Below are 23,796 nucleotides of genomic sequence, written 5' to 3' on the forward strand. Positions count from 1 at the left end.
CGCTTGGTATGTCAAGCTTGTAGGCGTTGTTGTTGTAGCGTGCTAACACCTTGAAGGGTCCATCGGCTCGAGGTAGAAGTTTGGACTTGCGTTCGTTGGGGAAGCGTTCCTTGCGAAGGTGTAGCCACACGAGATCGCCTATGTTGAAGATCATTAGTTGTTTGTTGATGTTGAGCTTGGTCTCTAGTCGTTGTACTTGGCGCTCGATGGTGTTTCTTGTATCCTCATGTATCTTCTTGATGTAGCTTGCACGGGCACTTGCGTCGAGGTTGGTACGCTCTTGTAGAGGTAGAGGTAGAATGTCCAATGGGGACAATGGGTTGAAGCCGTAGACGACCTCGAAGGGGGACTTGCCGGTCGTCGAATGTCTTGCACGGTTGTAGGCGTACTCGGCGATGGGTAGACATGCTTCCCACTCCTTGATGTTCTTCTTGATCAACACGCGAAGTAGAGTGGAGTGAGTCCGGTTCGTCACCTCCGTTTGGCCGTCGGTTTGAGGATGGTATGCGGATGAGAACAAGAGCTTGATTCCGAGCTTGGCGCATAGGGTCTTCCAAAAGTAACTCAAGAACTTGACGTCGCGGTCGAAGACGATTGTCTTTGGTACTCCATGGAGGCGCAAGATTTCCCTACAAAAGAGATTTGCAATATGTGAAGCATCGTCTACCTTGTTGCAAGGAATGAAATGTGCCATCTTAGAAAATCGGTCCACAACAACAAACACGAAATCCTTTCCATTTTGAGTTCTAGGCAAACCAAGTACAAAATCCATGCTAATGTCTTCCCAAGGTTGATAAGGAATAGGAAGAGCCATGTAAAGACCATGAGATTGAGCTTTTGACTTAGCTTTGCGGCATGTAGAGCATCGGGTGGTGAAGCGCGAGACGTCTCGAAACATCTTTGGCCAAAAGTAGTTCTTGGAGAGCGTGGCGAAGGTCTTGTCGCGTCCAAAATGTCCCATGAGTCCGCCTCCATGAGCCTCTTGCAAAAGGAGCAAACGAAGAGAAGACTCGGGAATGCATAGTTTGTTAGCTCTCATAAGATAGCCATCCTTGATGTAATATTGTTCCCAAGATGTATGCGTCAAACATTTAGCATAATGAGATGCAAAAGATGGATCACTAGCATATAAATCTTTTATGTGCTCAAAGCCAATAACATTCAACTCAAGTTGGGTGACAAGCGTGCATATGCGAGAAAGTGCATCGGCAACTACATTTTCCTTACCCTTAATGTACTTGATCACATATGGGAAAGATTCAATAAATTCACTCCATTTGGCATGATGCTTGTTCAATTTAGTTTGACCTTTCAAGTACTTAAGCGTTTCATGATCGGTATGGATGACAAACTCATGAGGTCTAAGATAATGTTCCCAAACATGTAGGACACGCACTAAAGCATACAATTCTTTATCATATATGGGATAGTTAAGTTGAGCACCGGAGAGTTTTTCACTAAAATAAGCAATGGCTCTTTTTTCTTGCATCAAAACTCCGCCAATTCCGGTACCAGTTGCATCACAATGAACCTCAAAAGTTTTGTCAAAGTTGGGCAAAGCAAGAATCGGAGCATGAGTAAGCAAAGACTTGAGCTCATCAAAAGCGGTTGATTGCAAAGTTCCCCAAACAAAAGGAGTATTCTTCTTACTCAAAGCATGCAAAGGAGCTGCAATAGTGCTAAAGTTTTTCACAAAGCGACGATAAAAACCTGCAAGACCAAGGAAACTTCGCACTTGTTGCAAATTGGTGGGTTGGGGCCAAGTTTTAATTGCTTCAATTTTAGTTTCATCAACATGGACACCCTTGGAAGAGACGACGAAACCCAAGAAAACCACTTTGTCAACGCCAAAAGTGCATTTTTTTCAAGTTGGCATAAAGACTTTCCTTTCGAAGTGTTTGCAAAACAAGCTTAACATGATCAAGATGCTCTTTCATGGTTTTGCTAAACACAAGAATATCATCGAAATAAACCTCAACAAAGATTCCAATGTAAGGTCGAAGTACATGATGCATGAGACGCACAAAAGTTCCGGGAGCTTCCGACAAACCCATAGGCATAACCAACCACTCATATAAGCCAAATTTGGTTTTTAAAGCAGTTTTCCATTCATCACCCTCATGAATGCGGATTTGATAATATCCACTTTTAAGATCAATTTTTGAGAAAAAGTTGGCTCCACTAAGTTCATCAAGCATATCATCTAAGCGAGGAATGGGATGCCTATAGCGCACGGTGATAGCATTTATAGGTCTACAATCAGAACACAAGCGGAAACTTCCATCGGGCTTAGGCACAAGAATAACGGGAACGGCACAAGGGCTTAAGCTTTCACGTACATGACCGTTGTCGATTAGTTGTTGTACTTGCCGTTGAATCTCCTTGGTTTCTTCGGGATTGACACGGTATGGAGCTTTGTTTGGAAGTGGTGCTCCGGGGATGAGGTCGATTCGATGCTCAATGCCTCGTAGAGGAGGTAGACCCGGAGGTAGCTCATCGGGGAAAATATCTTGAAATTCCTGCAAAAGAGATTGAAACACCAAAGGTAGCTCGTGAGTGGTGTTAGTTTTTGTTTCTCCATCCTTGCACACAAGGACAAAGTGTATCACACTTGATGGGTTCTCACACACTTCTCTCATCTCACTTTTGGTGGCAAATAGTATGAGGTTTTTCTCTCTAAGAGAAGAGGCGCTCAAGTTTGGCTTGTGGCTCTCACTCACTTTTTGGTGGCTCACTTTCTCACTCTTCTCTCTTTGGTTGGTGGCTTGTTTGTCAGCTATCACTTGACTAGGAGACATGGGTCATAGGACATATTCTTTTCCTTTCATCTTGAAGCTATAGTGGTTTGTACGCCCATTGTGGAAGACACCACGATCGAATTGCCATGGCCGACCAAGGAGGAGGTGGCAAACGGTCATTGGGACCACATCACACTCCAAAGTGTCCTCATATGCACCTATTTTGAAGGATACTTGGATCGTATGCTCAACTCGTATAATGCCGGAGTCACTTAGCCATTGAACCTTGTATGGGTGCGGGTGCTTCTTCTTGACCAATTGAAGCTTGGAGCATAGTTCTTCGCTTGCCAAGTTGTGGCAACTACCTCCATCGATGATGACCTTGACGGATCGTCCATTGATTCCGGCCTTTGTGTGGAAGATGTGGCATCGTTGGTCTTCTTCTTGTTGATGTTGAAGTGTCAAGACCTTGGAGACAACAAGAGCGGGGCTCGTATCTTCATCACAAAAGACTTGATCATCTTCATCCTCGTTGACGCGTCGGTGCATGGCCACTTGCTCAATAGCTTCCATTTCATCTTCACTCATTGAGTCGTAGGTGCCATCGTCGTTGAGGATCATGGTGCGCTTGTTGGTGCATTCATAGGACTTGTGGCCTCGGCCGTCGCAAGTGAAACACTTGAAGGAGCTTGTCTTGACGGTCTCATCGGTTGGAGTAGATGATGAAGCATGCGGCTTGAAGTTGCTTGTAGTAGGAGGGAGACGACTTGAACTTGTGGAAGTTTTCCTGTAACTTGACTTGTCGTCGTTGCTTGGAGAAGGCTTGGTTGATGTTGAAGTTGGAGTAGTTGTTGAAGCTTGGTTGTTGGAGAAGCCGTGTGTCTTGGAGGAGTACTTGGCGTACTTGAAGTCATCTTGCACTTGACGTTCCGCCTTTGTAGCTTGATGCACGAGCTCAATGAGGTTGGAGTAGGGTTGGAAGTCGGCGATCTTCTTGATGGGATGATTGAGTCCATTCAAGAATCGTGCCATTGTTTGCTCATCATCTTCCGTGACATTGGCTCGAATCATGGCAATCTCCATTTCCTTGTAGTATTCTTCAACACTCTTTGTTCCTTGCTTGAGGAGTTGTAGCTTCTTGAAGAGATCGCGGTTGTAGTAGGTTGGTACAAAACGTGCTCGCATGACATCCTTCATTTGAGCCCAAGTGGTGATTGGAGGTTCACCTCTTGCTTGTCGGCGCTCAAGGACTTGTTCCCACCATATGAGCACATAGTCTTGGAACTCAAGTGAAGCCATAGCGATCTTCTTCTCTTCCTCAAAGTTGTGCAAACAAAAGATTTTGTCGACCTTCAATGCCCATGAGAGGTACTCTTCGGGGTCATTGCTTCCATTGAACTTGGGCATTGTGAATTTGAGCTTGCCATAGCGTTGCTCTTCATTGTGTTGTGGGGGATGGTGATGATGACGCCCTTGACGTGGAGGGTAATCATCCTCATGTTGCTCTTGGCGTGGAGGAAGTCCATTATCAACTTGCTCTTGTTGACCTTGAGGTTGGGGAGGAGCTTGACGTGCTTGTGAAGGAGCTTGTGGGGCTTGACGTTGCGCACGCGGATGGTAATTCCTCTCTTGGATTTCTTCTCGAAGGGCTTCCTCTTGATTGCGCCTTTCGCGATTGCGGTTGGCGATAGCTCGACTTGATGCTTGAAGGGCACGTTCCGCCTCAAGAGCTTGTGCTTCTCGTTGTTGTTGTTGAAGACGTTGAGCTTCGGCGTCTTGTTGCTCTTGATGTAGGCGCGCTCGTTCTTGTTCTTGTTGGCGACGAAGATGTTGGAGCTTGAGCAAACGCTACTTGGTTTGATTGAGGACGAGGAACTTGTTCATCGACTTGCTCTTGTGAATGCTTGTCGTGTAGCGGGTTGCGAGATGCATGACGATCTTGACGCGCGGATCGTCGAAGAGTGTTTGATGACGGTGTACTTGTGCCGGAGAAGGAGTCGTCGGAGTGGCGACTTGAGTGGCTCCGTCTTGAGTATGAGGATGTAGAAGGAGGTCGGTTCACCAACAAGGTGCGGATCTCGTCCATTCTTGCATCGTTTTCTTGCTTGTGCGCGTCGAGCTTGTTGTCGAAGTAGTCTCTTGTACGTTGCTCGGAGAGTCGCAAGTCGGTGGCGAGGTTGTCGATGCGGTCATTCATTGCTTGTTGCTCTTGATGCAACGCTCGTTGTGCGCCAAAGAGGTGGCTCTTGGTGACGTATGATGACATGTCATCGTCTTGCTCGATGAAGAGTGGGTTGGTAGAAGTACTTTGCCTATCCATCATTTCAAGCAAATTGTGAGTGGTAGAAGGAGAAGAACTAATACCAATGTACCTTTGACCGAAGTTGAAGATGAATCAAGTTCACTCAAATGCGGATAATGAAATAGCACTATTGGTACCGATCCTTGTCGATTCTCACACCTACACAAGTAAAAGCTTTTGGTGGAGCTTGGTTAGGATGGTGGCACAAAATTGATTGCAATCGTTAGCTTGACTCAAAAATGTTGAAGAAGATTCGCAAATTCGCATATGCAACAAGTAGACCAAGCAAGTAGTGGTACACGGAAACACACACGCAAATAGATAAATGGGATTGTGCAAACCAAAAGTGAGCCAAAATGTGGAATCCACGAAAATGCTCTTGTTGCACAATACTAGAGAGACGCTAGCACGATTGCACAATAGGCGGATACGAAGCTTGTGCACAACCTACTAGGCAAAAATGCAACGATCTCTATCCCAAGTATGCTATATGTATGGTATTTCGGTGCAATGATCCAAGATGATCTTATATGACAATCTTAATGTAGTATGATGCTATGGTTCTTGCCTATAAGCTCTTTGCTTATCTTTCCTCTTCGCTTAAAAGCTTGATTGGCTCTTTCTCTTTTGAGCTCTTTTCTTATGCAAACTTCATGAACCAAGATAACAATTGTGTATGCGATGACAACTTTGTGACACACAAGTTGATTCTGAGATATGCACCACGATGGTATGTATGATATGGAGTATGCTTACTAATGTGCACAAGTCACGTTGCCGACAATACTCAATGGCTAGTCTCGATGGGTAAGCAACGCAAAAGATGGTCTATGATGGTTATCAATGCAATTGCAAGGTATGACAAAGATGTCATCGAAGTTACCGTCCGTAGCGAAGATGAGTAGTCGACGAAAATGAGCTTTTGTTGTTGATGTCTCACCGTACCTAAATAGCCGAAACACAATAGGACACGGAAATCGCAACTCAAATTGTCGAACCCAAAGTCGAATGGTAGTACGGAGGTTGTGTTGCTGGGGTTTGGCAGGTGGAAGTGGTGGTGGTAGGAGTGGGGAGGTATGTAGGCGTAGGTGGTGGTGATGGAGAACTGCAGAACTGCAGTTTCGGCAGAGGAAGCCGGATGATCCGGGCCAGGAGCCGGATGATCCGGGCGCGTCCGGATGATCCGGGTCAGGGTCCGGATGATCCAGGCAGGTCAATCTCGATCGGGAACTGCTCGGGAAGAACTCGAAAACGGCGAGAAATTCGACGATTTCGCGGATTTTGGATGGATTTCGAGGGGGAGAAGGTGGGGAAAATCAAGATCCACGAGTTACACACCGAATCCACGGATCAAAATCAACAAAACATCATCAAAACCAACAAATCACAAAAAAATTTGGGGCTATTTTTGGTGGGGATTTTCGGATTTAGGACGAAAACAACAAAATCAAGCTAGAAATCACGGGGTAGGGGCTCCAAAACGTGATCAACGTGGCTCATGATACCATATGATGTAGGGTGGAACCCTATAGCGTCGATCTTTCACGTTTGGAGTGGATCCTACGGGGAATCACGAAGAACACGCGGAAGCACAAAGGGAAACACGGGGGAAAACGAGAGAGAATCACTCAACCAACAAGGAATCGATCACACAAGTGCTAGATCACCACACACATAAGAGATACACAAGATCCAAAGTCAACAAAGGTAAGGATACAAAGGAACCGTTCTTCTCCAAGAGGAGGCCTTGATGTTCTTCCCTAGAAGGGGTCTTGAATCTGCTTGGGGGATCTTCTCCGAAGAGGTCGTGATCTCCGAGGAGAAGTATCCAAGTGGATGAGCAAAGGCTCTCACACAAATATGAGCTAATCCAATGCTAAGTCTCAAAGTGAGGAGATGGGGTCCTATAAATAGACTTGGGGGCAAAGGGGTACATGGGCTCAGCCCAACACGCGCACACAGGCGCTGGCCGGATGATCCGGACGAGGGTCCGGATGATCCGGGCTGGTCCGGATGGTCCGGGTGGAGGCCCGGCTGTTGGCGGCGGAGGGTCGGATGTCCGGCTGGCGGTCCGGATGATCCGGGACGGGGTCCGGATGATCCGGCTTCAGGTTTGAGCTTCGGGAGTCTTCGGTTGATTTAGCCGGATCGTCCGGGTCGGGGTCCGGATCGTCCGGGCTCTGTCCGGATCGTCCGGGTCGCCGTCCGGATCGTCCGGCCATCCTGGTCCTTGGTGCTTTTTCCTCTCCGTCTTCATGTATGTCTTCCGCTTCCGGTTCTCCTTACTTCCTAGCTTCTTCATGGTTGACTCCTTGGTACCTGAGTATGCATAGCGTTTCCGTTTGAGGTAGTAACCATGTATCATGTGAATCGAAAGGGAATTGTGAGAGGAGTGATGTCACCTCGGTTTCAAGAGCTCTTGCACGTGCTCGAATCATGGGTCCTTGAGGGGTTGAATGTGTTGATGTAGAGTCCATGGGGATGATGGAAGGATGCTCCGCATCAATCCCCCTATCTTAAAACCTTATGGGTTAGAAAATATGGACCAACAAAGTCATTTACTTTGATCCCAACATAAACCCTTCTCATAGAGCTCATGATCCAGTCACACCATAAATCGGGGAATCATTTTAGAGAAAGCATTTTATAAACAAAAGGCTATTTTATTTTATCATATGTTTTATCAAAGTCAACTTTGAAAAGCAATGCACTCATTTTCTCCTTATGTATAGTGTTAAGGACTTCATGAAAGATAATCACCCCCTCCATTACGTATATGTCTTTGATATAGGCAGTTTGAACGGAAATTTGCAGGGGCACACATCTTCCCAGCCATGTCGGCCGCCCGATTGCCTCGCAATTCATAAAGTCGTTGGATCCGCACGAGAGCATGGTAAGTTCTAAGTTTTGTTTTCTTTTTGTCGGTCGCAGGGTATGCAATTTACGATTTTATCGCTCACTCATACCATGTTCCAGAAGATGAAACATTTTTGTCGGCCAGAGGTTTTAAAACTTTTGATTTTGTCGGTCGCTTGTACCAAGTTTCGGAAGTTGAAATTTGACAAAATTTAGAAATTCATCAAAAGCTATTCAAAATGGATCTCGTTTGAAAGCCCCCGTCATCAGAAACATGAATACTTAAATGAAATTTAATTTAGACTTTTGGTTCAAAAGATATAAAGATTGAAAGTCAAAAACCAAAATAAAAAGGAGGCTACAAATCCAATTGAACAGGGAAAATAACAGGATTGACTACAGTTTTCAGTCCATGCATCAGAATCTTAGGCTGTGTTCGGGAATACTCCGCTCCTTCCCCAGGGAGCGGAGCACCCATTTGGTAGCTCGCCAAAATTCCACTGGATGTTGCTTCGCTCCGCAGCGGAGTTATGGAGCGGAGAGATTCCAAACGGTCTCTTAGTGGAAGTTTTAAAGCTAACATTCAAAAAACAAATAGCCCTGAACTTCTAACTCTATTCGGCATCCATGGTTTTATGGATCAAGGTTTTATGGATCAAGATTAAATATCTGGGAATACCGATTCATTGTCGGTGTCTCACCATTGCGGAGTGGAAGCATGTAGATGAGCGGCTAGAGAAACGTTTGAGCAGTTGGAAAGGCAAATTGCTTTCAGTTGGAGGACGGCTGCTTTTGATTAACTCTGTCCTCACAAATATTGTTCTTTATATGCTCTCTTTCTTCCAACTCCCAAAAAGGGTCTTACAAGGACTGGACTATTTTAGATCCAGATTCTTTTGGCAAGGAGATGGTGAAACGAAAAAATACAGGTTGGCCAAATGGAGTGTGGTTTGTAGCCAAAAGACCAAGGTGGTCTTGGAATTCATGACCTGGAAGTCAAGAATGACGCCCTACTTAGTAAGTGGTTGTTTAAACTTCTTACTGACGATGGTGTTTGGCAAACCATGTTGCGCAATAAGTATCTAGGCCAAAATGCGGTGTCTCAGGCATATTGGAAACCTGGTGACTCGCACTTTGGGGCTGGCCTAATGGCAGCAAAGAAACATCTCTTTCGCTTTGGGTCTTTCGTGATAAAGGATGGGTTGGAGATTCGTTTCTGGGAAGACATCTTGATAGGCAATGCCAGTCTCCAAGAACAAAATATCCAACCTTGTACAACATCGCTCGCGATAATAATAAAACTATTGCACAGGTGCTCAGTTCATTCCCGCGCAATAGTTCGTTTAGGTGGGATTTGATTGGCCTCCGTCTTACGTCATGGCATAATCTTTTATCCCGTCTGGATTTGATCAATTTGACACAAGGCCGGGCTGTGTTTTGCTAGAACCTTACTGCATCGGGGTCTTTCACAGTAGACTCTATGTACCATGCGCTCACGTATTCTGAGGTACCAGTGAGTAATAATAAGAAAATCTGGAAGTCAAAGATTCCATTAAAAGTTAAAATCTTCATGTGGTATCTTCGTAGGGGAGTTGTTCTAACAAAGACAACCTCGCACAGCGTAACTGGCCAGGGAGTAAGAAGTGTTGTTTTTGCACTCATGAAGAGACAATCAAACACCTTTTTTTCCAATGCAAGTTTGCACGTTCTACGTGGTCAATCATCCAAATAGCGTCAAATTTATATCCGCCCACAAGTGCCGTCAATATTTTTGGTCATTGGTTGGATGGTATTCCAAATAGGTTGAAAATGCTAATAAGGGTGGGAGTGTATGCCTTGCTATGGTCGCTTTGGCTATGTAGAAATGATTGGTTTTCAATAACAAAAATGCTTCTCCTTTGCAGGTTATTTTCCGTTGTACACACTCGCTTTATACGTGGTCTACGCTATGACGAGTGGAGTACCAACCGTTGTTCAAGGCGGTGTGTATGCGGTTGGAGCAGGTGGCTACGGAGATTTTTACCCAACATGGATGTCAGCATAATCTCCGGATCAGTCCACCACCCTTTTCGACATAGGCATAGTATCGGTCTATAGGACTACTGTCGCCCATTTGTCGTTTTTTTCTTTATTTTTATCAGCCTTTAGGTGATTAGTTGTGTGCATCTTAGTTATACAGAAACCGGGTATTACTCATAATACTTTGTATCCTCTTGATGCTACTTTTTGACGTAATAAAAGCGCTCTTTATTGGAAAAAAAAAGTTCGGTCTAGAAATATCTCGCCGACCTTCATGGAAATCATCTACTCCTAGTGAGTTCTCCAGATCCCACCTAATAAGCTCCCGATTTTTTTAAAAAAATATATCAATGGGCTTCGTTCCTTCAACGGCACACCCGTTCCTATATACAGTAGCGATCGACGGCAGCTGATTTGTTTGCCCTCTCCACACACGCCCCTGCGTCGACGACGCACTGCCGTGACACCCAGTGCACCTGCGCGGAAGCGCCACCAAAGCTCGCCGCCTATAAAAAGCAGCGTCGCACCATGCTAATCCCAACTAAGCTCACGCAAACACAACTAGGAGTACACAACAACATCTCCCCAGTGGCCCGCAACTCGGAACCTCCCAGACCAAGTTAGCAATGGCAAAGCGCCTCGCCGTCGCGCTCCTGCTGCTGGTCCTGCTCGCGTCCAGCGACGCCGGTGCTGCTGCCCGTGCTGCTAGTGGCGTCGGCGAGAAGAAGGCTCTGGTGCCCGGGCTGCCGGTGGACCTCCCTCTCCCTGGGCTCCCTGGGCTGCCTGGGCTCCCTGGGCTCCCTGGCCTGCCGGGGCTCCCTGGGCTCCCTCCCGTTCCCAAATCCACCGCCACCAACAAGTCTCCATGATCGTCTATGGTGTACGTACGTGCTGGCTTACATGCAAGCTGAAGCTGCTAGCACGTACCGGCCGGAAGAAAATCACCGGCGTTTCGCTCAAGCGTCTGTACCAACTATCCTGTCGTCTGTACTTCCTTTCAGTTAAAACTATCGTATGTATTTCCTTACAGTCCACGTAAGTATGTTTTCCCTACTTAACGACTTCCTTGATGTGCTGCTACATGCATCATCAACGGAATAAATAAAGGATTTGTCGATGTGATCGCCTTCTTTTGGATAGACAATGAACAGATGGCATCATTGGTATACTGCTTTGTCGCATTGATCACGAGTCCCACCAATTTCCAGAGTTGTTCCATCTATTATATACTTATAAAAGCGATAGAAAACGAACGGTTAAGATTTGTCTACAGAAAGTTCAGATGTTTAACTGTTGAGATTTGTCAAATAAAAACTCATGACACAGCCAGGTCCTACGTCATTAGCAATAAAAAAAGTTTGCCCGATTGAAACTTTTTTAGGAGAAGGATGGCAATAGGTAGGGTATAGGGCGGGTAGAACAATACCATACCCATACCCACGTAGTCAATGGGTAAAAAATTTCTACTAATACCCGTACCCGACGGTTACCCATGCGGCCATGCCCGTTGGGTATCCAACGGGTAGATCAAATAGTACCCATGTTATTCACAATTTTGCATTCATCTATAACACATTTGACAAAAAAATATTGATCTCAACTCAATAACAGATAGATGAGTACATGACAATTATCTCAATTCAAGTTGACAATTGATGAGAACATTAACATAGGTTCACAAGCTCACGACATAACTTTAACACGGGTGCACTTGTTAATCACGGGTAAAGTTCACATGTTAGTATATAAACAGGTAAGGTATGGGTATATCCATAGGTAAACGGCTATACCCATGCCCTGGCCATAACTTAACTGGTGGGGTATAGGTACTATATGTGGGTATAAAATTGTGCTAATACCCTGCCCATGCGGATACGGTATACCCGTACCCATAGGTAAAATTGTCATCCTTTAGTAAGACTGGCCAATTGGATCTCATTGAATTATTAAACTGAACAACATAAAAATATTTAATTACCACGCTGTTTATACAAGGTAACAAACAAAGACCTATGGTTATCAAAGGAAAGGCCTATTAGGACACAGTACGGTAGTAGTTCGCCCGTGAAGAAAATGTTGGTGGGCAGTCCGATTCCAACACAAATAGATTCGTATAGAATAAGGTAGCAGTCTGGCTGTAAAGAAAAAGAAGAAACAGATGGTAGTCTGATTGGTATACGGGCTCTAAAAATATTTACAGCGTACACACTAAAAAAAAGATCTTGCATCTAAAGAGAAAAAGGCCTGTTGGGACAAAATAACATAGTAGTACAGCTGTGAAAAAGGGGGCTATTTAGGACAAAATAAGGTAGTAGTACGGCTGTGAAAAAGTATTGGAGGGCAGTCTGATTCGTCAAATAGATTTTGTATATAGAAACAGGTAGCAGTCCCGCTGTAAAGAAAAGAAAATCAGAGGGCAGTCTGTACTTGTCCGAGGAATGGATGTATCTAAATGTATTTTAATTCTAGATACATTCATTTATATCCAATTCCACGACAAGTATTTTCGGACGGAGGGAGTACATCCAAAAAGAAAATTGCTTGGAAAAACCGAATTCAGCATACACACCTAGTATGGACATCACACATGCAAAAGCATAGACATTTCTGATGAGTGAAATCAGTTGGCCCGCGGGATGGACAAGATACAAAACGACAACTATCTAGATCAATTTTTAATACTGTATTTTGACCGTTAAATTTGAAATAATAAACAACACAAAATTGACAATTTGATTTTCATGTATTTAAATAAAGTATATAAATAGCTAAAAAAAATAGATTAGAAACCATAGCAATAATATTATACATATACTTCCCGACCAGTATAAGCTAGAATCATTTATTAATTTCTATACAGTGAAAAGTGAAACGGACAATTCGTAGAGAGAGGTTGTGTGTTCACGCAATTTCTGGCAATATATGTAGATAATAGTTCAACAAAGGCACCATTAATATATGAACCATCTCGGAGACATGACATGCATCAACTGTAAACACCATCATTATATTGCCAATGAAAAGGTAGTTGAATGAAGAGATGGACTAATCTCGAGTACAACCTTTCACAAATTTAGATTTAATCCTTATTAAAAATTCATCAAAAACTTATTAGGGGGAAGATAGACACGAATATGAGAATATGATTAGAAATGGAAAATACCAAGATCCGTCCAAAATACCATCGATTGTACAATTAGTTAAAGACCCCAATACTATGGCTCTTCTGTAGACAATATCGATATAGCCAACGAAAAGGCGGTTGAATTAAGAGATGGGCTAACCTCAAGCATGAGCATTCACTGTTTAGATTTACTCCTTACTAAAACCACATCTAAAATTATTAGCAGGAAGATAGGGAAATTCCTATTGGACGCTCGTTGCTTCAAAATGTCGAACCTATAGGGGAGAGATCAGCTGGGCCGGCCCATCTCCCACTGTAGGCAGTTTCGGTTTTGGGAACTTTCTAGAAGTTTCCCAGCCGGTTTTTATCGGTTTTGGGAACCTTCAAGGTTCCTTAAGCTGGTTTTCTATTTTCCTTTTTATTTCTTCCTTTTCTGTTTTCTTTTCTTTTTTTTTCTTTTTTGATGTTTCTTTTTTCCTCTCCTTTTTCCTTTTTCTTTTTCTTTTTTTTCTTTTTCATTTTTCCTTTTTCGTTTTAATTTTATTTTTCTAAAAATGTTTGTGTTTTTTGAAAAATGTTTGTAAATTCAAAAAAATCCACTTTTGAATCTTGTTCAGAATTTCAAAAAATGTTTGCTTTTTAAAAAACTCTTGTGCTTTTTCAAAGTGCAGAAGTTTGAATTTTTTTTTCCTGCTTTCAATTTTGGTTCAGAAATTAAAAAAGTGTTCGTGCTTTTATGAAAAATGTTCCCGTTTAAAATTTCTTCAGAAATTCAAAAATTGTTTGAGAATTTAAAAAATGTTCTTGCTATTCAAAAATTGTTTAGAAGTTAGAAAAATGTTCCTGTTTTCAATTTTGGTTCACAATTTATAAAAATGTTCGTGCTTTTACGTAAAATGTTCCTGTTTTAAAATTTTGTTCGAAAATTCAAAAAATGTTCTTGCTATTCAAAATTTGTTCAGAAGTTCAAAAAATGTTCCTGTTTCAATTTTTGTTCATAAATTCAGAATATTTTCGCAAATTTGAAAAATTGTTCGGAATTTAAAAAGGAAGCTACAGTCCATACGCTACAGTACAAAAATGTTCGCATTTAGAATTTTCAAAAAATGTTTCAGAATTCTGGCGCCGATATTAGTTCTTGAATATTTCGGGTTGTGGACTAGAGAACAACGGTCGTCCTCTGCCGTGGCTAGCTACATGCGCTCAGGAGCGGGAGGGCTGGAGTTCGATCGCTAGCTAGGGAAATTCATATTTTGGATATTTATGTTAAATAATATATTTTTTATTAATTTTTAGAAATCATACACCGTTTTGATATTTTTGACAAATAATATGGCATCATCTTCCTGGAGCTCCCGGAAGATAGACAGCACTAAGCGAGGGTGGTGAGTAGAAGAAGAAAAGGCCAAGATCAGTCCAAAAGTTTACATAATTAGCCGAAGGGCAAAACTATCGATCTTCCGTTGACAGTCTTTGCCAAGAACACAATACAAAGGGCAGTAAGCCATGTCTATACAAAAGCATAATTATGTTTCTGCAAAACATATTTGTTGGTTACTCTAAATGATAGTTCAAAAAATATGGCATCTAGCCACGCAAACGCGCAGGTCGCACTACTAATTAATACGTTCGATATAAATCCAGACCTGCGGAATCCATTTGTACTTCAACATATGCTGGTGTATATGCAGATAACATAACACTGTCCGGGTAATCGAACAAATAAGAATGTCGCAACAGCAAACCAGCAGTACAGGTGTAGGGTGTATGCGCACTGATCCAAAACAACGGAAATAAGGGGATCGCGATGCATGATACAGATGCAGCCTACAAGTTTCTATGCAATTCAAAATGTGTTTTTACAACATTTCCTCTTTATCAATGGCATAGTTCCGATGTCTGAGGGGCGACGGGTGAGTGGCCGTCTCCAGACTCAGCAGGATGTGGACGACATTCAGCAGCGGTGCGCCATGAGGGCGGCAAAGCTCCGTGACATTAAGGTCACTACTGGTATGTCGGTCAATACTTCTAATTTCATTCTGCATTTTTCCAATGATGAGATTGTTGAAAATGCAAATCAATTAGGAGTTTCACTAGGTAGTAATGTCACCGAAATCTCTAATTCTGTTAATGATTTTCTGGATCTAGAGGCTGAGCGGGCCTTAGAGATGATTCGTAATATTGCGGCGGTTAGACCCATGAGTGATTCCGAGGTTGATGCGCTGGGGGTCAGGGTTCTCGATAATTTTTGTGCGGATCTTATGCCGGCCATTCCTGAGGCGGAAGTAGAGGATGATTCTACTGAGATGGTTATGGCTAGACCTTTTGAGACTGGTTGTGAGGACCAGTTGCAGAGTCAAAATGTCTCTAAACGCAAGTGGAAACGGAAGGTGGACCCGGTGTCCGCAGTGCGTAGGAGTGCTAGGATTCGTACGGCTAAAAATTTCCATGATGAACTATGAAAAGAATCTTTTGGAATAGCAGAGGTCTAAAGGACTTGGTTAAAAGAAGATTTCTTGCTGAGGCGTCTGTCGAGCATCGTTTAGATTTTATCGCTCTATCGGAGACTGGTAGAGATAATTTTGCGCCACAATTTCTAAATACTTTGTCGGGAGGTATTAATTTTGATTGGCATTGCCTGCCACCGAGAGGGAGATCGGGTGGAATCTTACTCGGCGTTAGATGCGAAGCGCTAGACACTACTAGGAAAAGGCATGCTAGTGGCGCACCGAATTTGCCTTCTAATGGCGCACTACTGGTGCGCCACTGGCATCACGCCATTAGAATTAAATTCTAATGGCGCACCACATGTGCGCCATTAGTATCTGGTGTTCTAATGGCGCACCACGTAGTGCGTCATTAGTATAGCCCACAGTGCGCCACTATTATCTGCTATACTTATAGCGCAGCACATGGTAGTGCGCCATTAGTAACAACTTTTTTAATTCTTTTCTTCTTAATCTCAGGTCACTATTTCACATATGAGATATTCAACATATATATATATATAACAAGCATCCATATAGCAATCATATCCAACACACAAGTTTCATCATATATACATACATAGCCAACACATAGTTCCGTCGTTACAAAAGTTTCACATTGTTCATCCAACACCGTTATCCATCAATTCACAAAAGTTTCACATTGATACAAAATAAAAACACAAATGGAAAAGAAGCACTCCATCCACGCATGCTTCCGTCAATTAAATCAAATCTGCAAAATGATAAACAAGAAGTTAGAAGAAGAAAAACAAGAAGACTAGAAGAATACTAGAAGAGGAAGAACACTAGAAGAAGAATAAGAAGAGTTTTGGAAAAGAAGAAGAATAAGAAGAAGACTATAAGCTTATTATGTAAACTTGATCATTTTGTGCTAACATAAGTTATTTTGGAGCTAACCTATAGGAAACTAAGCATATAAGGTCTAAGTTAGTATATTAGAGCCAACTTAGGTAAAATGAAGCTAACCTATGTCATTTTGGAAAAGAAGAAGAATAAGAAAAAGACTATAAGCTTATTATGTAAACTTGATCATTTTGTGCTAACATAAGTTATTTTGGAGCTAACCTATAGGAAACTAAGCATATAAGCTCTAAGTTAGTATATTAGAGCCAACTTAGGTAAAATGAAGCTAACCTATAGGAAACTAAGCATATTAGAGATAACATAGGTAACTAAGTATATATATATATATATATATATATATATATATATATATATATATATATATATATATGTATGTATGTATGTATATATATATATCATTTTGGATAGCTAACCTATAGGAGATCTGACATACCTGACAAAGTAGGAAGTTCTTCTCCTTCTTCTCCTTCATCTCCCTGATGCGCCTAGAGCGGCGAGGCGGTGGAGGCAGTGGAGGTAGTGGGATGTAGTCTTCTACCACAATTGGCGTGGTCATGTCGCCCAGCTGTGGGATCGCCGGCGCCACCACCGGTGCGTGGTCATTGTCAGGCACCACCACCATCGCGAGGCCACCTTCAGGCACGACCATCGCTAGGTCATCCTCAGCCACCTCCATCTCTTGCCCATGGTCAGCCACCACCATCTCTTGCCCTTGGTCAGCCACCACCAGCACTAGGTCATCCTCAGCCTGATGCCCATCGTCATCATGCAGCTCCTCATCCTCACTCTGCTCCTCTTCTCCCGCACTCCAGTCCGGATCATCCTTGTTGTTGTCTATGCTGGTGCCAGAATCGCTGCTGCTTTCGCTACAGCCAGAATCGCTGCTGCTTTCGCTACAGCCATAGTCGCTGCTGCTTTGGCTGTAGCCAGTGTCGCTGCTGCTGCTCCTACCTGTCCAAAATGCAACAATGACGGTTAACAATCGATGTGAGACAAAGCCAAATGTAGAGGAATAAGAAGAGGCAGAACGTACATATCGGCATCATCATCGGCAGCGTAGCGCATGCGACACATAGTCTTGTTGTACACCTTCACGATGAGCATGTTGGCGTCGTCGTCGTACCTGAAGACAAGGAAGTACCCCAGCTGCAGGTCGTAGGCACGGTAGAACTTCTCCCACCCACGAGACAAGTACATGTGTCCCTTCTTGATCGCCAACTGCACATTCCACTGCCTGCGAAACCCGCTGCCGGCCTGTCGCAGCTTCACATTATTTGGCGGATCTTCACCCATCAGCATGTTCATAAAACTGTCAGGCAGCCTCTGCAGTTTGGGAAAATGAGTGATGTAGCAAACAACAGATATCATAATGAGATGGGTGAAGGGGAGATCTCTCATTTTATATACCAGCGTCATGGATGATACTGAAGCGTCAAGTATGATAGTGAAGAACTCGGAAGCATCCAACTCGTACTGCGGTGTCGCAGATCGGTGGTGGCTGCTTCCCGCCATCTCTGATAAGCAGCAGAAGAGACCAATTAGTACCCATGCATGATAACAGGCATTAGTCGCAAGTACCCCATATGTCCTATTTTTAGCAAAGTCATGCTAAAATTCACGGAAAATTTCAGCATGACCTTTGCTGAAAATAGGACATATGGAGTGCCCGAATTTGCCAGAACGGAAGTTAATCAACATTCCGGCAAACTCAAGGGCCTCTCGGGGTACCTGCAAATTCATCACGACACAATGGTCGGAGACAAAACCCAACAAACTAGCAAGTCTTTCTCAATGTGATCACAAGTAATTCAGAGGCTTCACAATAAAGCAACACCCTGCACTAGCCTAAAAACAAGTGAAGTTTCACCCATATAAGAACAACTTTATAAAATCAAAGAAGTTGCTAAATTTTTTGTATCCTTCATACACACTGGAGTACAATGCTTTATAATGTTCCATCATCATTACAGAAATCCAAGACCATGTGTTCCATCATCATCATCATTACAGAAATCCAAGAAAGATCATGCTTTTTAACAGTTTTCAGTTTGGACAGAATACTGAAAACTATAGTTTGGACAGAATTCCTAACACTTTGGTCTTCTAGTTACAAAACAAAACTGACATAATTCTAGATGCCATAACTGAATTTTTTGACAGTAGCTCAAGTTTTTGACAGTATCTCCTAACAGTAGCTCCTAACTGAATTTTCTGCTTAAAGGGAAGGCTGACTTAAGTGGCAAGATGATACAATTTGCGTAACATAACAATATATGCATCTTAATATAACACCATCTCCTAGCAAAAATAGTATCCCAGGTTTCCATCTTAATACCACAAAGAATTACATAAAAAAATCCAGGATCATTTTTTCTAGAGAAAAGCATCATTATAAGGGGCCTGGCCTTCAAACTAACCAATTTCCGAGGCCTGGCCTTCTTCATAGGAGAATCTGAATTAGTTCAAATTCAAAATTTATCACTTTGCAGATAATAAATCAAATCCACAGTATAATCTAAAATAACAAGAAACAGAACTCAGTTGTTCCAATCTATATGCCACTGGATGAAGGTCAACATCTATGAATTAACTCAATCCCTGAAGCAACTAGTTGGAACTTGCAAGCGCATGTACTCTACTACTACCTAGCAACAGGGCAGTCCTGCAGTTCTTGTTGTTTGCCGCAAGATGAAACTTATTAAGCATTCTGCCTAGACATCATTAATGGAACAACCGAACTGAATCTTCAATCACATCCATTGCACCTTCCCTGGAGAACAATGCCCTCATCTATTTTACCATCTCAGAAAGTTCACGGTCTATTTTCCTATCCCAGGCTGAGCAACTAACACAACCTTCTCATGTTCACCGCTAGAAAGTAGAAACATCCCATCTCTAATGAAAAGATAGCACAGTTTCAAAAAGAAAACAAACAAAAGTAGCAGGAACTCTGATTCTCCTATATAGTTACAAAAAATGCAGTACAAAAATGCAGTGCAATTTGAATCGTGAACCCTAACTTTTGGAGCATGTGCTTTCTGTCTTGAAATTCCTTTTGGAGCATCGGTTGGAAGGAATGGGGAATGGTGGAGAGAGGGAGGAAGGAGGAAGGAGGAGAGGTACCTGGTCGCCGGAGGGGTCGGAGTCAGGGTCGGCGAAGGGGTCGGGGTCGGGGTCCGAGCTCGTCCGGGTCCTCGCTCACCGCGGTCGAAGGAGAGCAGGGGCCGGTGGCGGAGGATGGCAGGGGCAGGCCGGGTGGGCACGTCGGGGCCGCGCTCGTCGTCTGCTGCAGGGGATGGAGGAGGCCCTCGCTCGTCGGAGGGAGGAGGAGAGGAGAGGAGCGGGCGGCGCGCGCTCGGCCGATCCCGTTCGGGGGGCGCGGGGGCGGCGGGGGTGGACTCCTGCGGGGGTCGGGGCGGCGGCGTCGGGGCAGCGCAAGACCACAGCGGCGGCGGCGGCACCGACGTCGTGTAGGCGCGACGGACGGAGGGGGCGGAGCAAGGGAGCGGCGGCGTACGGTTGGGTCGAGTGGATCTGGCGAGGGAGGGAGGGAGGCAACAGTGAGAGGGGAACAGGTGAACTGGGGAGAGGGATCTAATGGCGCACCACACGCAGGTGCACCATAAGTACGACTGTTCTAATGGCGCACCACCCCTCGGTGCGCCATTAGAATTTTGTTTTAACCTAGCCTAGTAGCCATATCTACAACCCAACCCTATCTACAATAGAACCCACACACTAGCCCGACTGGTTAGCATGCAGCACACACACCAGGAGGTCCTGGGTTCGATTCCCAGGATCCCCAATATTTTTTTATGCATTTTAAATGGTGTTTTTTATATTTATTTGTGTTTAAATATGTTTAAACTTGTTTAAATCATAACAGTAATATTTTTTATGCATTTTAAATGCTGTTTTTTATATTTATTTGTGTTTAAATATGTTCAAACTTGTTTAAATTATAACAGTAATATTTTTTATAAAAATAGTAAAAAAAATTAAAGAATAAAAAGAATAAAACAAAATTTACAGTAATGGCGCACTGCCTGCTTGTTGCGCCATTAGCAGTTATAGATAGTAGTGGCGCATTATGGACCCGATGCGCCATTAGTATATATGGGAAAATGGAAAAAAAAATAATTCATACTAGTGGCGCACCCTGTTTACGGTGCGCCATTAGTGTCTTCCACAGTAATGGCGTATCACAAATAGGTGCGCCATTAGTATATAGTAGTGGCGCACTGTTTCCACGGTGCGCCATTAGAATCAATCCTATCTATAGCCCTTTTCCTAGTAGTGAGAGGTTCGAAGTGTGGTTATGGGTGACTTTGTAGTCAAGTTTTGGGTGTGTTCGAAGGAAGATGGGTTTAATTGGGCTTTGGTTGCGGTATATGGTGTCGCACAGCCTGAACTCAAGCCTGAGTTCTTGGCTGATCTCGTTCGGATTTGCGGTTTCGAGCAGCTTCCTATCCTGATGAGGGTGATTTTAATATAATTAGAAGGCGTGAGGATAAGAACAATGATAACTTTGACGGCGGATGGTCGTTCATGTTCAATACTATCATTGAAAGTCTGGACCTGAGAAAAATTGAGCTCTCGGGTAGAAAATTCACCTGGGCTAACGCGCTGCCAAATCCGACGTATGAGAAGTTGGATCGAGTGTTGGCTAGTGTCGATTGGGAACAGAAGTTCCCGCTAGTAATAGTCCAGGCTTTGTCCCGTGGAATTTCTGACCACACACCGTTATTTGTGGACTCTGGTGAGGCCACCCACCTAGGAAACAAAAACGCGTTCTCCTTTGAGCTAGCTTGGTTTGAACAAGAAGGATTCCTTGATCTCGTGGCCAGAGAGTGGGCTAAGGATTCAGGAGGGAAGACTGCACTTCAGTGCTGGCAGAATAAGATTAGGCATTTGAGGAGTTTCCTGCGTGGGTGGGCCAAGCATCTTAGCGAGATTTATAAGGTCAAAAAGGAAAGGCTCCATTCCCTTATTCATTCCCTAGATGTAAAAGCGGAAACCACGGTGCTGCCAGCCGCGGAGCTTCATGCCAAGCTTGACGCGGAGATGAGGCTGAAAGAACTTCTTCGAGAAGAGGAATTGAAGTGGACGTTGCGGGCCAAGGTCCAGCGAGTAGTCCAGGGGGATGCGAACACTCAATTCTCTCACGTGATCGCTAATGGTAAACATAGAAAGAAGAGGATCTTTCAGCTTGAGCAAGATGAAGGAACAATTTTAGGACAGGAAAACCTAAAACTGTACATTACAGAGTATTACAAGCAGTTGTTTGGCCCTCCAGAAGAGAACTGTGTGTCTTTGGATGAGTCCAGGATTGAGGATGTTCCTCAACTCACAGCGGTGGAGAATGATATTCTTGCGGCTCCTTTCTCTGAGAAAGAGGTGTTTGAGGCCATTTCGCAAATGAAAAATAACAAGGCTCCGGGCCCCGATGGATTTCCAGCGGAGTTTTATAAAAAGTGCTGGCATATCATTAAAGGGGGTATGTTGCGTTTGTTCAATGACCTCTTCTCTGGGCAGCTTCAGCTTTTTTCAGCTGAATTTTGGAACGATAACCCTTCTTCCTAAGAAAATAGAGGCTGTGAGAATTGAGCAATTCAGGCCCATCTGTCTTCTTAATGTTAGTTTCAAAATTTTCACCAAGGGTGGGACTAATAGGCTCACACAGATCGCGCATGTTGTGGTGCAGCCTACCCAAACTGCTTTCATGCCGGACAGGAACATCCTTGAAGGGGTTGTGGTCCTTCATGAAAAGCTCCATGAAATCCACACAAAAAAGCTGGATGGGGTTGTTTTCAAAGTGGATTTCAAGAAAGCGTACGACAAAGTCAAATGGCCCTTCCTTCAACAGGCCTTATGCATGAAGGGTTTTGATGAAGCTTGGCGACGCCAGGTAGAATCCTTTATGCAAAAAGGTAATGTTGGAATTAAAGTGAATGACGATATAGGTCATTATTTCCAGACACACAAAGGCATGAGGCAAGGCGATCCAATGTCCCCTATTTTGTTCAACATTGTGGTTGACATGTTGGCAATTCTCATAGGTAGGGCAAAGGAGGCCGGTCAGGTGGGTGGCTTGGTGCCTCACCTAGTTGATGGGGGTGTGTCCATTCTACAGTACACTGATGATACAATCATCTTTATGGAGCATGACTTGGCAAAAGCGAGAAATATGAAGCTGGTGTTATGCTTATTTGAACAATTGACCGGATTAAAGATTAACTTTCATAAAAGCGAGTTGTTCTGGTTTGGTAGAGCCAAGGAGGAACAAGAGGCTTATAGGCATTTGTTTGGATGTGAATTAGGGGCTTTACATTTTACTTACCTAGGTATACCCATTCACCATCGTAAGCTAACAAACAGAGAGTTGAAATGCATCGAAGATCGGTACGAGAAGAAACTTAGTTGCTGGAAGGGCAAACTTATGTCTTATGAAGGCCGGTTTATTCTTATTAATTCGGTGCTCACGAGTATGCCGATGTTCCTACTATCTTTCTTTGAAGTTCCAGTTGGGGTTAGGAAAAGGCTGGACTTCTACCGATCAAGATTTTTTTGGCAGAGTGATGAACTAAAGAGAAAGTATCGACTCGCCAAGTAGGATATCATTTGTAGACCAAAGGACCAAGGGGGTCTGGGTATTGAGAATTTTGAGGTCAAGAATAGATGCCTGCTCAGTAAGTGGCTGTATAAGCTATCAGTTGAGACTGACGCAACATGGGCGCAGATTCTCCATAACAAGTATCTGCAGTCCAATACTTTGTCATAGGTGACAGTGAGACAAACTGATTCGCCGTTTTGGAAGGGGCTTATGAGAGTTAAGGCAGCCTTCTTTAATAGAACAAAGTTTATAGTCGGTGATGGCGACAATACCCGTTTCTAGGAGGATACTTGGCTTGGTGTTGCACCATTGGCGCTCCAGTACCCGTCCCTGTATCATATTGTTCAGCGACGTGATGCGCTAGTTGCAACGATTATGCAGTCCATTCCTCTTAATATCCAGTTTTGGAGGGTGCTTGTTGGTGATAGATGGGAAGCATGGCTTCATTTGGTGAGTAGACTGATGGAGGTTCAGCTAGCTCATCAGCCCGATCAGTTGTGTTGGAAACTTACTAGGTCTGGACAATTTACGGTTAAGTCAATGTACATCGATGTTATTAACTCGAGTGTCATTCCTAGTTCCAAACATGTTTGAAAAGTAAAAGTTCCTTTGAAAATTAAAGTGTTTATGTGGTTTGTAAATAGACAAGTCATTTTAACAAAGGACAACTTGGTTAAGGGCAATTGGACAGGATCTACTAGGTGTAGTTTCTGTGATCGGGACGAGACCATTAAGCACCTCTTCTTTGAGTGCCCGTTGGCGAGAATTTT

Source organism: Triticum aestivum, chromosome 2B (assembly GCF_018294505.1).
Source record: "Triticum aestivum cultivar Chinese Spring chromosome 2B, IWGSC CS RefSeq v2.1, whole genome shotgun sequence".
NCBI lineage: Eukaryota > Viridiplantae > Streptophyta > Magnoliopsida > Poales > Poaceae > Triticum > Triticum aestivum.